Genomic DNA, 15,246 nt, shown 5'->3' on the forward strand with positions numbered 1-15,246 from the left:
AAAAATCTGCACTATACTAGACTTGACAAAAAAATCAGCATATTAAACTTATAAAATCTGCTCTTGATGAAATTTGCATTTAATGAAAGAAATCTGCACTTAAAATTCTGCACGCTAAGCTAACAGAATTATGCTCTATAAGCTCTAAAATTGCCTCGACAATTAAACAGTGAGCTAAAGTGTATAGTAGCTCCAAAGGTTGTTCACACTTAGTAATTCAACACCAAACTAAAGCTAGTTAAGGTCACAAACAACCTAAAAACTGAAACTATTTCATACTTTAGGAACCTAAAGATTGAGACTAATTGTTCATAACACATGCACCCAAACTAAATCTGAAACCTAATACATAAAACCGAATCTAATATGAAATTCAGTCTACTAACTTTATAATGGCAGAACCTCAATTCAAATCATCTTTAGTCTCAATTCAAAGGATTCGGTGCATGTTTAGCATCTAGAACTTGTAATACAAAACCTTATGCTTACAGGATAAGGAATCAATTCACATAACAGTCATCAACCAAAAAGTAGACAACTCAATTTCCTTGGCAGTTTTCAACTTTCCAAAAACCAACTCAAGCTAAAACCTGCTGGGATTTTCAAACCTATGTAAAGCTTGGAATTTCTCTTAAACTTCTAACACTTCAATACTAAGGTAAAAATTAACAGAACGTGGCTGATAATATTTATGGAATTCCTTCTAATATGAACAGCAATTCATAAACAGATACAAGCTAATATAGCATGGCAATTGACACTGAAAGAAATACCATTCTAAGGAACTAAAACTCCATTACCCGAAGCTAACATAACATTGCAGCTTGATATTAAATGAAATCTTCTACTGTAATAAAATCCAACACTAAAATATTCATAAAACTAATCTCATTAACAGTAGCTTGACAGTTCATTCACAGTTTCTAACCATACTTGTGCTGTTTTGAAACACATCTCAACTTCAACATAAGCATATCATTCCTCATATTAGGGATTTACCAATCACCTCTAACACCTTTGGCTGTCTTTTCCCATGCAACACATACAAACCATCCCCTGCCTATTGTAGACACAAAAGAATACTAGAAGCTTTAAGAAAATTTGCATTGTTTCAATTGTTGCTCACGCCTACCACAACACTAAGAAGCTAGAGGATAAATGAGAAATCCAACTATCTGTTTGGAATAAAAAGGCAATTCGGGTTTGTACAGCAGCAAAAGAAAACGAAAGGGAAAATATAAGCATAAATTCTGAATTCTGCTACAACCATATGCCTATCAAACTTGAACTTTACCATTCATAATCATTCTTTGAAACCCACTAAGAACCATTACTAATCAGAGAACCAGAACATCAACAGATTGAAAATCCTTCCAGAGTAATAATTGCGAAGAAGCAAAACCTATTAAAATTCCTCTCTTGACCTATGAAACTCTCGGCAACAACATGGCAGCAAACAAAATCCCTGAATTAAGCAACAAGGTCCAAAGAAATTAGGCACAAGATAAACAACAAAAACCCTATTCCCTTTTCTTTGAAGCACACGGCAACAAACAGATCCAAAAGCTGAAACGCAAGAAAATTCAAACAAAGCTTCGAAAACAAAGAAAATAACAAGAAACAAATCTCGGAGCTATCCTACTGCAGGTGAGTAGCAACTCACTCCTTGTATCCTTGAACTCACAGCCGAAAAGGGAGATCTAGGGTTTCGGATAGATGAGAATCCCGGCGGCTTCTTTGCGTTTCCGAGCTCCTCTCGTCGAGGTGGTCACGCGCGGATGAAGACCGGTCGGAAAACGATGCTCGTCGGCCGCCGGAGACGTGCCCTAAGTCGTCTTCGTTTCCACCCGAGAGAGAGCCGTCGCGCGGCGTCGTGAGCGTGAGAGAAGAAAGGGAATTTCGGGAGAAATTTTAGGTTTAGGGAAAAGGATTTAAAACTTATACTCAAGTTATTTTCGTTTCCAACTATAGCTTAAATGGAATTTTTCTCCTTCTTTAATAACAAACGATCGCTAGCACACTTGGTCAGCCCGGCTTTAACCAAGTCTGAGATCTTGGCTTCGATTCCTCAGCCGCGCACTTTTATTTCCAATTTATTTTACTGTTCCTAACTACTACTTAAATATATATCACTCCATATATGATTAACAAATCGAGCGCAGCTCGGTTGGTTGGGCCGGTTTTGCTTGGGTCCGGGGTGCTGGGTTCGAAACCCAGCTTCTACAACCCTTTTTTTTTTTTTAGTTTATTTTTAAAACTTATTCTCCTTGGTAAAAATACCAAACGAACTCCAAAAATTGCATAAAAATACTCTAAAAATTTCTAAAAATCTCTAGAATTTTTCTATAGCATTTCTAAATATTTTTGAATTATTTTTGGGGCTCAAAATGAGGAAATTTGGGTCGTTACACCACTACCCATGAGTGGCCGAGCGTGCGGCTTTGGCTAATGATCGTCTCAACCACAAGGGAGCCAAGGTCATCGGCGATGCATGCATGACATGATGCGAATAATGCAACAGTCACCATAAATACATAAACAGAAAATAGGTATGCTACATGAAGCCAGCATGCTCAGCAAGGTGTGTAAATAAACAACAATCAAAGCAGGTAAACATGGTATCAGGTGTCCATATATCCAATACCTACTATCTAATGTCTGGTATCTGGTATCCAATACCTAGTACTATAGTATCTGCTAAATATCATGAATAGCAATGAGAGACTGTATAGATACAGAAACGAGTAGCTCAAAGATCGAGTGGAAGTATCAAACGCAGGAAGAATAAGAGTGGAGTCAAGATAGATACAGCAACTATCTGAACATAAAGCTCATGCACTAGGATCAAAATACTAAAGAGGTAAAGCAAGAAGTACCCGCCTGTAAATGTAGGCTGAATCCGACGTCAATCTCGTCACGACAACCGCCTTGATCAAAGTCCTGCGTCAACGTATCCATATAAACCATCTACCGATTAACTAAACCAATATACAAGATAGGTAATTAATCCGAATTCATCCATTACCCGAATAAACTCACCCTAATCTACTAATCTCCATTACTGATCCACACCAACCAACCAAAACTCCCCTACATTGTACTATCAAAATTGAGCTAGCAAATCATGCATTCATTCCTTAAACCCAACTATCACTGTTGCAGCTTATCTTATATCAAAACTTACCTCTGCTGATTCCCTGCCCGAAGGTAAAATTGCCGGCACAGATCCTCTAGTGATACTTGCTGCCAAGAACGACCAATAGAGCTCCTACAGAGCCTACATCCATTGCCATCACACAATTGAACATAATACGAATCATGTCCAAAACCTAAAGCCACAGATCTATCATTAGAGCTGTAGAGTCCTTACCTTCTTATCTCCGGATGAAGCACAGGAGCTGGAAATTTGTGACCGAGGCTGCTACCAGGGATCACTGCCAAAACAATACTTAAATCAACATATGCTTGCAGCCGGGCTTCACATCACAACCTCCCTAGCTAAAGGAAACCCTAATCTGAGACATTCTCACCTCACATACCTTGATACTGGAACCCTCAGCATCTCCGGTGCCCGCCTCTCCCCTCCCGGCCGAGAATCCTTTGCGAGGAGCTGCGTTTCAATGAAGGATGCCACCGAGGAGATCTCCAATCAGGCGTGGGGGAGACCGGAGGCTGCTTCGGTATCCAGAGGTGTCGACGGCTGCTCCTTTTGTCGGCGACGAAGACAAGATGAAGAGGCGATCACAACAAGAGGGACGGAGGAGAAGAGGAAGGGGATCGGGTGGAAAAGGGTTCAGCGGCGATGAGGAGGTTTAGGGGAAGTCGGGAGAGGGAGAGGGAGACTCTGTCGGTGCGGGGTGAGCGAGGCCGGCGATCTGCCGACGCCGTTGCAGCCTTCGGAGGGTGGTGCAGAGGAAGCGAAGGGGAGAAGTCGGCGGTGAGGGAAGGCTTTAGGGCACGGGTTAGGAATAGGGGAGGTTTATAAATTTAAACTTAGGTTTAGATAAATCAAAACCTAAGTTTATTCCTCAATCAACTCCCATTTTTGGGTATTCCAAATAGGCTTTCACTAAACCCAATAATTGATCCCCTTAAAATACGTCATACGACCTCCGATTAAATCCCAGAAAATTCCCAAAAATTCCTTTAAAATCCAATAAGATTATTTGTCCAATAACCTTATTATTTAAATATTATTTGGGTGCTATATTTTACAGCTGCTCTCTTCGGACGTGGCTCCCCCTTCATCGATGCTTTCGATGCTCATTTCGGAAGAGCTTGACTCGCAGTCGTCGTCTTGATGACTCGCCATTAACGCGAGCCCGGAGAACTCCTCGACTTCCGATTCCGACGACGTATCGTCCCACGTTGCTTTTAGGGCCTTGCGCTTTTGGATAGACTTCTTACCCTTGTCCTTCCCTTTGTTCTTCAGTTTAGGGCAATTGTCCTTGACGTGCCCTTCTTCATCGCAATGGTAGCAGCGGATGTTTCTTTTCTTTCTTCCCTGCGGATGGTTAGATTTCCTAGATTTACAAATATTTTTAAATCGTCTTACCATCATTACCATTTCCTCGTCGTCGAGAGAAGATTCTGACTCAGGTTCGTCTCTCGAAGCTTTAAGAGCGACATTATTCTTGGGCTCCTTCGGACCTGCACATCTTGACTCATGCACTTCAAAAGTTGAAAAGAATTCGTCTAATGAAATTTTTTCTAGATCTTTTGAAATGTAAAAGGAATCTACTAGTGATGCCCATTTTGAGTTTCTAGGAAAGGAATTTAGGGCATACCTTAGCGAATCTCGGTTACTTACCTCTTCTCCGAGATTCGTAAGTCTAGTGATGAGTTCCTGAATCCTCGAGTGTAGATGTGCAATTGTTTCACCTTCTTCAAATCGGAGGTTCGTAAGCTGGTTACGAAGTAAATCCCGTCTTGCAAGTTTAGCTTCGGATGTTCCTTCGTGTAACTCCAGGAATTTCTCCCAAAGCTCCTTTGCCGAGTTGTAGGTACCGACTCGATTGACTTCTTGTGTTGGAAGTACACTTAGCAGATGGAATTCTGCTTTCTTGTTTGCCACGTGGTCAGCCTGCTCCTTCTTTGACCATTGATTTCTTGCTTTGCCCTCTGGTGCTTCATAGCCAAATTCCATTGTTAGTAATAAATCATAATCTGTTTCAAGAAATACCTCCATTCGATTTTTCCAATTAGCGAATCCCTTTGAATTTTGGTGCGTGGATGTTGGATCCGCCATCTTGTTGCTTCGTTCGTGGTTAGTCCTCAGCGCCTGGCTCGATACCACTTGTAGGACCGATGCGGTCGGGTAGAAGGGGTTGAATAGCCCTGAAAATCAAACACAACCCTTTCTCGTACGATTAAGCTAACACATAAAAATAGATTAAACAGAAAATAAAGCATAAAAACGAGGCACCGAATTTGACTTGGTTACAACCGGGAGGTTGTTAATCCAAGGATGAAGATCGCACTAAGAGCTCCTTCAGGCGGAGATGCTGTAAGCACAGAAAGACGAAGCTAATCTAAACAGTGGAAGCACACAAGTGTTGTTTACAATTTCGAACCGATGAAGAGCTTTGGACCAAGGCTATAAATATAGCCTTGGTCGGAAGGGTTCCGGGCGCCCTGGGGGGGATAAAGTTTTATCCCCCAACGTTCAGATCACGTAAATCGCGATCTTGGTCAAAATCAGGGTCCGGGCGCCCCGGAGCAAAAAGTCAACTACGGTTGACTTTTTGTCCGGGACCACTTCTCCGTTAAGTCCCCGTCTCGGTCCGGGTCTTCTGCTCCGGATCCGCTTGATTGGGTGATCTCTGACATCCGGAATAGGGCTCACCCGAACCCATCTTCCGGTCTTCTCGAGCGTGCTTCCCTCCGGCTTCTCGTCCCTCGGAATTGCCGCGTGTCCCTTCTCGTCCACCAGCGTACTCATCCGCAGACTTCGTCCCTCGATCGCACCCCGTGCCGACCTTCGCGCTAGCTGCGTCTCTTGCTCCCTGAGCAATCTTCCGCTCCGGCTTTCGTACCTCGGAACCATCGCGCGCACTTCCTTCTCGTCCGCCGGTGTACTCTTCCGCAGCGCCTCGTCCCTCGGATGCACCGCGTGCCGTCCTTCTCGCTAGCTGCGTCTTACGCTCGAGTACCTGTGCTCCTAAGCTCCTGCACACTTAGACACAAGGTTAGAAAACAACAGAACCTAACTTAACTTGTTGATCACATCAAAACCAACCTTGGGGTTCCAACAAATGCATCGCTATAAATCTAGGTTTTAAGCAAAATACATTGATCAATTTGAGTTATCTGGCTATTAATAAACTAGTTAGAACCAAAAGCTCAAATTAACGAACCTGAATTAGTAGCTGCTATCTTATGATAATTAGCAAAGTATAAAGGTTGGATATTTTATTATAAGGACATTTTTCTTAGTTTTTAAACCATGCTTGGACTTTTAAGTAAAGGGGAACATAACTATCAAATTTAACATTCTTTCAAAACTACAAATATCTAAACTTTTTTTTTTTCTCTTCTTTTCTTTACAAAAATTTTCAAAATTTTCAAGATTTATCTTTCTCATATATATTTTCAAATTTTAATTTTACAAAATTTTCAAATTTTTAAAAATTTTCAAACTTTTTCTTTCCAAAATTTCATGTATTTTTAAAATTTACCTTTACAAAATTTTCAAAATTTGTCTTTTCCAAATTTTCAAAATTTATCTTTACCAAATTTTCAAATATTTTCAAAAATTTCAAGCATTTTTAGATATTATCTTTAGAATTATTTTTCAATGTGTATCTTTTCAAAATATTGGAATTTCATTGTTCAAAAGTAAACTTTTACTTCTTAAGATCCATCTTGTTCACGACTTAAATTCTATACTTTTTTTTACTCCCTTAACTTGTTTTTCTCTTAACTCAAACATATTTGCTTTCTAAACACCTGATTTCTTCACTTAGTTCTTTTAAATAATTATCCTATGTTTAGAAAGGTTTTCAAAAGTTTACCTTTCAAATCTTATTCTTGATTCAGTTTTAAAACCACTAGGCTTTTTGAAAATTTAATTTCCAAAATTTTCTATCTATTTTCTAAACTTTAACACTTACTAAATTCTAGCTTGGTATTTATGTTTCCCCTATTTTTTGATGTGTGTCAAAGGGGGAGAGATAGTGAATTCAGGAGAAGTTGTTAAACTCGAGGGGAGAGTAATATTAAAATGCTTGTTTACTTATCTTTGTATATGTTATAAACTTAACTATGAACCTTGGTTGTCAAACATCAAAAAGGAAGAGATTGTTAGTACAGGGAGCATTAGAATCGAACCTAAGTTTTGATGTTGTCAAAGGTTCAAGTTAAATCATGTTGTGATCTAACAAGTTGACTAAGTGTGTTGAATTTTTAATTAGTTAAGAAAGTCTTAGTAGATCGTGGAAGCCAAGCAGGAAGTCCAAGTGCGTCAAGAGGACCTAACACTTGGCAAGGAAGCTCGATAGGTCTAGAGGATCAAAGATCAAGAAGAAGTCCTGGTGAGCTGATCCAATGCTAAACGACAAAGTCTAAACAAGTCTGGAGGACCAATGTTTGGTAGGTTGGTTGAGGTAAGCAACTAAAGAGGAGCAATAGTGAGGTCATGTTCCGGAAAGGAACAAACCCTAGGTCACTGATTCAACTAAAGAAACTGAAAATATTTTCAAGTTGAGATCAAGATAGTTCAACTGTCGAATACTACTTATGCATCATATAACTGCACTAACATTTGTTTTGTAGGATCATATTTTGTATAAAACTATTTTGTAGGAACCGACCTTATCGGTCGACCGAACCAATGATCGGTTAACTAAATCAGTTTGACTTAGAGTAGAGATCGGACCAAAGAAGAGTTCGGTCAACATCTAATCGGTCGACCGAACTAGTAGATCGGTCGACCGAACCATGATGATGTGGCACAGATCAGATATATCAAAAGTAAACTTGGAAGTGAGCCTAATCGATCAACCAAACCTAGGGATCGCTCGAATGAACATTAAATGCAATTAAAGGCTCATTAATAGAGAATCTCGACGAATAGGAAAACAAGGCAAATCTATCGACCGATCAAGGGGATCAGTCAACTGAACATTAATTGCCCATTATTTGTAACACCCGTAAATTTTCTTCCGAAAGAGCAAAAAGAAATAGAAGAGAATATATATATATATATATATATATATATATATATATATATATATATATATATATATATATATATGACCTGGGTTGGGATTTGAACCCTAGACCCTTGATTTAAGAGTGGTTTAAGTAGCCATTAGGTGGTGGTAATGCATCACATTGGAAAAGGAAACAATTCATTATATGTTGATTATGCGTGAAGAGATGCTTCAACTTCCACCTAGTATAAAAGGGGAATGGAAGAGACCAAAAACCTAACTTTTTATCTCCTCTTCTCCTCCCTAGCTGAAACCTCATGCTCTTCCCTTTTTTTGTAGTTTTGGGCCAAGAATCCAAGGGTTCCAAGGTTCTAAGTTCTTCAAGAGGAGAATCTAAGAGGAGAGTTTTCACAAGGATTAGTACGTGTGGGAAAGGTGACTTGGAGATTTAGGCGTACAAGAGAGGATTTTCTTCCCTACACCCTATAATAGTAAGATCTAGCGAAAGGATGTAAGTACTACTCACCTGCAGTATAAGTTGCTTCGATGATACACGTTATGATATGTTTTTATGCATGTTAAAGAAGATACATGTTGTGTTATGTTTTATGCATGTTAAAGAAGATACATGTTATGATATGTAAGATACCCTCTGAAGTTTTGGGATTATGTTTAGAGTATCTTGAATTGCTTCCCATATAGTTTTGGGGCTAAGAAGCATATTCAAAGTACCCTAAAGTGCTTCCCTATAAGTGTGGGGGATTAAGCGCACATAAGGTGCTTGTTTAAATGACAAGTAAGTGCAAGTATAAGAAAACAATATGTAAAAGGAAGTATTTTACTTTAAAGTGGCATGTACTGGAAACAAGGTCCATGGGTGGGCTCCTAGATCACCCCTAGTCCCCTAGATTGCCTAGTAGTACCTTAATAGGTTCGGGATTAGCTACCTCGGATCTCATTAAGGATGCATGTAAAGTGGTACAATGTCGGGCCCAAGCAAGTTTATTATTATTTTCACTAGTTATGTAATATAAAGCTTTCAAAATTCGTTGTTTGTCTTAGTAGAAGCCTTCTTAAGTTTGAGAACTTGAGTTATGAAGTGTAGCATGGATGAACTCTATAGTATGGCAAGATTTATGTTTCCATTGCATGTTTACATCGTTAGCATGGTTTAAAGTTGATTTTTTGCATGATAAACCTATTTAAAAATGCATGCCATGTATAGATTTCCGAATTATGCATTTTTGTGTGAATTACTATCAAGTGCGAGTTTTGTGTTTTCCCCAAGTAGTTTTGAAAGCATGTTCCTTCTTTTTATGCTTGTTTTGTAAGTAGATGGTACTTACTAAGCATTCGCTTATAGATTTTCATTTCCTTATACTGCAGATAAAGGTAAAGGAAAGCTCGAGTAGGAGGAGGCAGCAGCGGTGTTTTTGTATGTGTGCGATGGAACAGTGGAAGGAGATCTAGGAACTTGTTATTGTATGGAATATGGTAGAACTTGATGCTAAAGTATTTTCTTCTCTCCGCTCTACATGAAATGCTATCACTAGTTGCTTAGGATGAATTTATCAGTTTGGCAATAAATTAGAGTGGCAAAGAGGGAAGATCTAGGGTCTCCCCAAAGGGAAGGACCCCTCTTCAAGCAATGGAAGAGAACCCTAACCCAAAGATGAGTACAAAGGGGAGAACAACCCCTTTTTGTAGAGCAGGGTGTGACCCGTGACACGGCCGTGTGGATTCACATGGCCGAACTTCTTCCTCTCGGCCAAGGTGACACGGTCGTGTGGATTCACATGGTCGAGCACCTCTTCCTCTTGGCCAAGGTGACACGGCCGTGTGGATTCACACAGCCGAACACCTTTTACTCTTGGTGACGGGGACACGGCCATGTGGATTCACACAGCCGTGGACCTCTTCCTCTCGGCCAAGGGGACATGATCGTGTGGATTCACACGGCCGTGCATCTCTTCCTCTCGGCCAAGGTGACACGGCCGTGTGGATTCACACAGCCAAGCACCTCTTCCTCTTGGCCAAGGGGACACGTCCGTGTGGATTCACACGGTCGTGCACCTCTTCCTCTGGGCCAAGGCGACATGGTCGTGTAGATTCACACGGCCGTGCACCTCTTTCTCTCGGCCAAGGTGATATGGTCGTGTGACCTTCACATGGTCGTGCCCTGAGCTAGTCAGGAATGCCTTACACGACCGTGTGGCACACGCAGCCGTGCCAAATTGTGGCCTCAGCATGGCTACACGACCGGTCATCGCCACATGACCATGTCTTGCTCCTTCTCAGGCAAGGCTACACGGCCGGTCAGGGCCGCACGACCTCGACCCGCTATAAGATCTAGGCTCCCTTCCAGCTCTGCTTGGCTCCAAATCACATCCTATCACTCGAAACAAATTTAGAGTAGATCTCTAAACCGAGCAGTATATAATGTAAGTAAAAAAAAGAAAGAAAGAGTAACGTCTGACTTGATAAGTAAGGGTAGAAGGTCAGGTGTTACAGTTTGGTATCAGAGCAAGTTCCACCCTTCCGCCACACACACATCAAGCATTGATCCTGTAGCTTCTAAGTAAGAAAGTACTTTTTCACAACTTTTATGCATTTTATTTTGTTATGATTAGTAAGAACTGTTGGTTAAGATTAAGCATGCTTATACATGAAAGTATTAAGGGCAGCAAGTAAGAATGATGATGGGTTGACATATCTCTCACTGGTTAGGTTATGAATATGTAGATGGCCAGAGGGTAGCCGACTAGATAGCCAAGAGTTAATGAAGCTCAGCCAAAGACAAATGAGTCTGCACCACCGCCCAACCTTTTAGAAGTAATAACTCAGCTGCAGAGATAATTGGCAGAACAGCAATAGGTTATGGCCACCCTGACTGCTAACCAGCAAGCTTCTCTTGTAGTCCCACCGGAAGCCAATGTGGTGGCACTAATTGTGGCCGGGGTTCCGTCAATTACACCAACAGCCCCTACAAGGGTAGTGAGGCAAGAAGCATACCTTATCCAGTGGCAGAAACTAAAACCAGAGAACTTCTCTGGCACCAACGAACCATGCGATGCTCATACATGGTTCAAAACCCTGGAGAGAATAATGGAGATACTGGATTAGCTGGAGGTAGAAAAGATAAAGTGCGCTTCCTTCTACCTCACTGGTGATGCAAGAATGTGGTGGGAACGAATCAAGGCAAAAAGAATAGTGAATCAAATGACCTAGTCTAACTTTGAGACTAAGTTCTTTGAAGAGTTCTTTCATATGCGAGTCATAAACAAACATTACGATGAGTTCACAGAATTCCAACAAGGAAGTTTATCAGTGGACGAAGCTGTGAAGAAATTCAATAGGCTAGCTCGCCCTGAGATGATCAGCACAGAACGAGAAAGGGTAAGGCTAATAATGCTCAAGATGCTGAGGCTAGAGATAGCTTTGAATTTAGCTAGCGGAATTAATAGACCACAGACTGCAGAAGAGCTGATTAGTAGTGCCCTGATCACGGAGCATTACCTGAACAACATCAAGCAACAGAAGCCAGTACTGATTGAGAATAAAAGTCAAGGGAGTTTTGGCACTCAGAAACCCCAGAGCCAAGGTTCAACTTGGAAGGGGAGCTCCAAGAGAAAGCAGTGGAGTAATAAAAAGGGAAGATCTGTAAGTAAGCAGCCTAAGTATGCTACGTGTCCCACGTGTGGAAAGATGCATCCTGGAATCTGTCGCAAGGGCACTAGTGCCTGTTATACGTGTGGTCAAGAGGGGCATATGGCCAAGTATTGTCCGACCAAGATCAACCTACCTCCAGCACAACCTGTTCATTATGGAGGCAAGCAGACATAGCTACACCAGATACAGGCCACGTTGGAGAGTCCTCATATTAACCAAGGTAGACTAGAGACCCCACCAAGTTCTATAAATGCTCGAGTTTTCTCCCTTACCAGAGAGGAGGTAGCAAATGCCTCCACAATTATCACAGGTCAGATACTCTTGTTGGTCCCTTTGGAGGTCGGCAAGAGGGGAGGGGTGAATTGCCCTGAAATAAAAATCTAACCTTTCTCAGATTTTCAACTAATAACAGACACTTGTAATAAAAGAAGTAGAGACTAATTAAAGAAATCAGACACAAGAGATTTACTTTGTTTTCAATAAGAAGATTACTAATCGAAGACGAATACGGTGCACTATCTGATGATCTCCTTCGGATGGAGTAGCCTCTTTACAGCGTTGAGAGTATAGACAGAAAAGTAAAACACTAAGAAACTGATTACAAGTGAATTGTATGATCTGTGCTAATCAGTGCTATATTTATAGCATTGGTCGGGGTGCCCTGGGAAGATAAAACTTTATCCCCCAATGTTCAGATCGAGTTTGACTCGATCTGGTTGAAATCTTCGGTCCGGGCACCCTGGTACCTTCCAGGCGTCCCGGAGGGGTCCGGGCGCCCGTGTCAGCTCCGGGCGCCCTGGACCCAAAAGTTAACTTTGGTTGAATTTTTCCGTTCGGTAGCTCTACTTCGGTTCAGCTCATCTCGGTCCGGGTTTTCAACTCTAGCTCTGTTAGCTTGGGTGATCTCAGTCATCCGGAATAGGGCTCACCCAAACCCAACTTCCGGCCTTTTCCTCGAGTAGCCTTCCTTCCCGGTTTCTGGTCCCTCGAATATCACGTGCGTTCTTCTTGTCCACCGGTGTACACTTCTATAGTCACCTCGTCCCTCGAATGCACCGAGCCCGTCGGCTCTCTCCCCGTGCCGTCCTTCTCGATAGTCGCATCTTCCGCTCGACTTCCTGTGTTCATAAGCTCCTGCACACTTAGACACAAGGGTTAGACAAAACAGGACCTAACTTAACTTGTTTGATCACATCAAAATACCTTGGGGTTCCAACAATCTCCCCCTTTTTGATGTGAGCAACCCAAGTTAAGTTAGGGTAAAACAAATGCAATAAACACAATTAATATACAAATAAGTCCAAGATTTGTCAATTCAAAAATTATTATATACCTCCCCCTAGACTTAACATACTTTTCCCCCTTTGATCACATAAAAAATTTAGGTTCCTAAACAAGACTAAGGTTAAAAAAAATGTAACTTTGTTTAAAAATAATTTTAAACACTTTCTTAACATAAATCGAAGTAAAAAAAAATTCTAAGTAAGAGAATTTAGAACTTTAATTATCTAAGTTAAAAATGTGCAACAGAATTAACTTTCTAATAGAAATTAAAGTTTTCTAAAAAAAATTTATATTAGAAAAAAATTTGATATTTTTTTTAAAAAATTTGAAGTATCTGAAAAAATTTCTAAGTAAGAAAAATTTAGAAGTTTTTCTAAGTTAAAAAAAATTAATTTTTTTTTAATTTGTTAAATTTGCAACTGAAAATTTTCCTAAAAAATAATTTTTCAAGTTTTTGTAAATATTTTCTAAAACAAATTGAATAATGTTTTTTCAGTTAGTCAATTAAACTTTTCATTTCAATACTTGGCTTCCAGTCAGTGGCGAGGCACTAGGCCTTCTTGGTTATTGGAGCAACAACCACTTTCTAGTCAAAGCCTCATAAAGAAACTATCTGTTTAATTTTCTCGCCGAAAATGCTAAGTTTTAATTTTGTATTTAAATCAAATAGGTTTTTGGAACCTAATAGAGGTTCCTTCCTACAAGGTTAATCAAGTATTTTCTAGGTCCATAGGCTTTTGATATTTTTCTTATTTGACTTTGGTGAAACCTATAATACCAGTTTAATCCTCTATAATTTTTTAAAGCAGAAATATTTGAACAGGTAGACTTTTTCATATTTTCTATTTCTTCTTTTAATTTATCATTTTTAAACTTTATTTTATCAAAGTCTTCTATTAGACAAGATTTTGCTGAAGTTCTTTTTATTTCTAAGTTTTCATTTTTTAATTCAGTATTTTTACTTTTTAACATAAACATGGATTTTGCCATAGCCTTAATACCTAAATAAAGCTGATCAGGGGGTAAGAGGCATACCTCACTTACCATATCAGAGTTGAAGCCTGAATCTCCCCCTGCTTCGCTGCTTTCATCTGAAGTCGCTCACCCTTCATCGATGCTGGGTTTCGATGTACTTTACCCTTTATAGCTTGCCATTAGTATGAGTCTGGCATACTCTTGTACTTTGGATTCAGATGAAGAACTATCGTCCCAAGTAGCTTTAAGATTCTTGTGCTTCTTGGGTATCTTGCCTTTGTCCTTCTTTAGTTCTAGGCAATCCTCTTTTAGGTGTCCTTCCTTCTGACACTGGTAGCAACAAACCCTCCTTCTATTTCTGGGGTTCTTCTTATTCTGCATCTCTTTAAACTTATTAGATCTAAATTTTTTAAAAAAAATTATTACCATATAAGCTTCTTGGTCTTTTTCTGAGTCTGATTCGGGTTCATCCCTTTTGGTTGCGTTTAGCGCCATTATCTGGCTTGATTCCTTTGTTGTCCCTACACATCTGGTTTCGTGTAATTCAAGAGTAGAAAATAACTCTTCTAGGGTACTTACCTCCAGGTCCTTTGAAATGTAATAGGCGTCGATGATTGACATCTATTCTGGAGTTCTAGGAAATGCATTGAGAGCGTAGCGTATGGTGTCCCGATTTGTTACCGTTTCACCGAGGTTCTCGAGACCGGTAATCAATTCCTTTACCTTCACGTGTAGATCAGCTACTTTCTCACCTTTTTCAAGATGGATGTTTGTCAGTCTGTTCCGAAGGATGTCTCTTCTTGCTAGCTTGGCTTCGGATGTTCCTTCGTGGAGCTCCAGGAACTTCTCCTAGAGTTCTTTGTCCGACGAGTAGCTTCCGATGCGGTTGACTTCTTGAAGCGGCAGCACGCTCAACAGGTGATATTCCACACGACTGTTCTCTACAGAATCATTCTTCTCCTTCTTTGTCCAAAGATTCTCTTCTTTTTCTTCTTCATTCTGATTTGTCGGAGCTACAAAACCATACTTTATAATAAACTAAATTTCGAAATCAGTTTTTAGGATACCTCCATATGACGCTTCTAGTGTGTGAAGTCCTCCTCAAATTTTGGTGGAACGATGCTTGGTCCGGCCATCTTGTTGCTTCGATTGGCGATTAGTCCTC

The 15,246-nt window shown here is 40.3% G+C and overlaps 1 long non-coding RNA gene across 1 annotated transcript; it reads right to left on the reverse strand.

Annotated features, from left to right (window-relative positions):
• Positions 1–2,890: 2,890 nt before the first annotated feature.
• Positions 2,891–3,545, reverse strand: LOC121973239. Its single transcript, XR_006109438.1, has 4 exons — positions 3,531–3,545; positions 3,371–3,434; positions 3,185–3,277; positions 2,891–2,940 (listed from the first exon to the last, which is right to left on the reverse strand). It is a non-coding gene; the product is annotated as an uncharacterized LOC121973239 (long non-coding RNA).
• Between the last annotated feature and the right edge of the window lie 11,701 nt (positions 3,546–15,246).

This window comes from Zingiber officinale, chromosome 4A (genome assembly GCF_018446385.1).
Source record: "Zingiber officinale cultivar Zhangliang chromosome 4A, Zo_v1.1, whole genome shotgun sequence".
In the NCBI taxonomy this organism is placed as follows: Eukaryota; Viridiplantae; Streptophyta; class Magnoliopsida; order Zingiberales; family Zingiberaceae; genus Zingiber; species Zingiber officinale.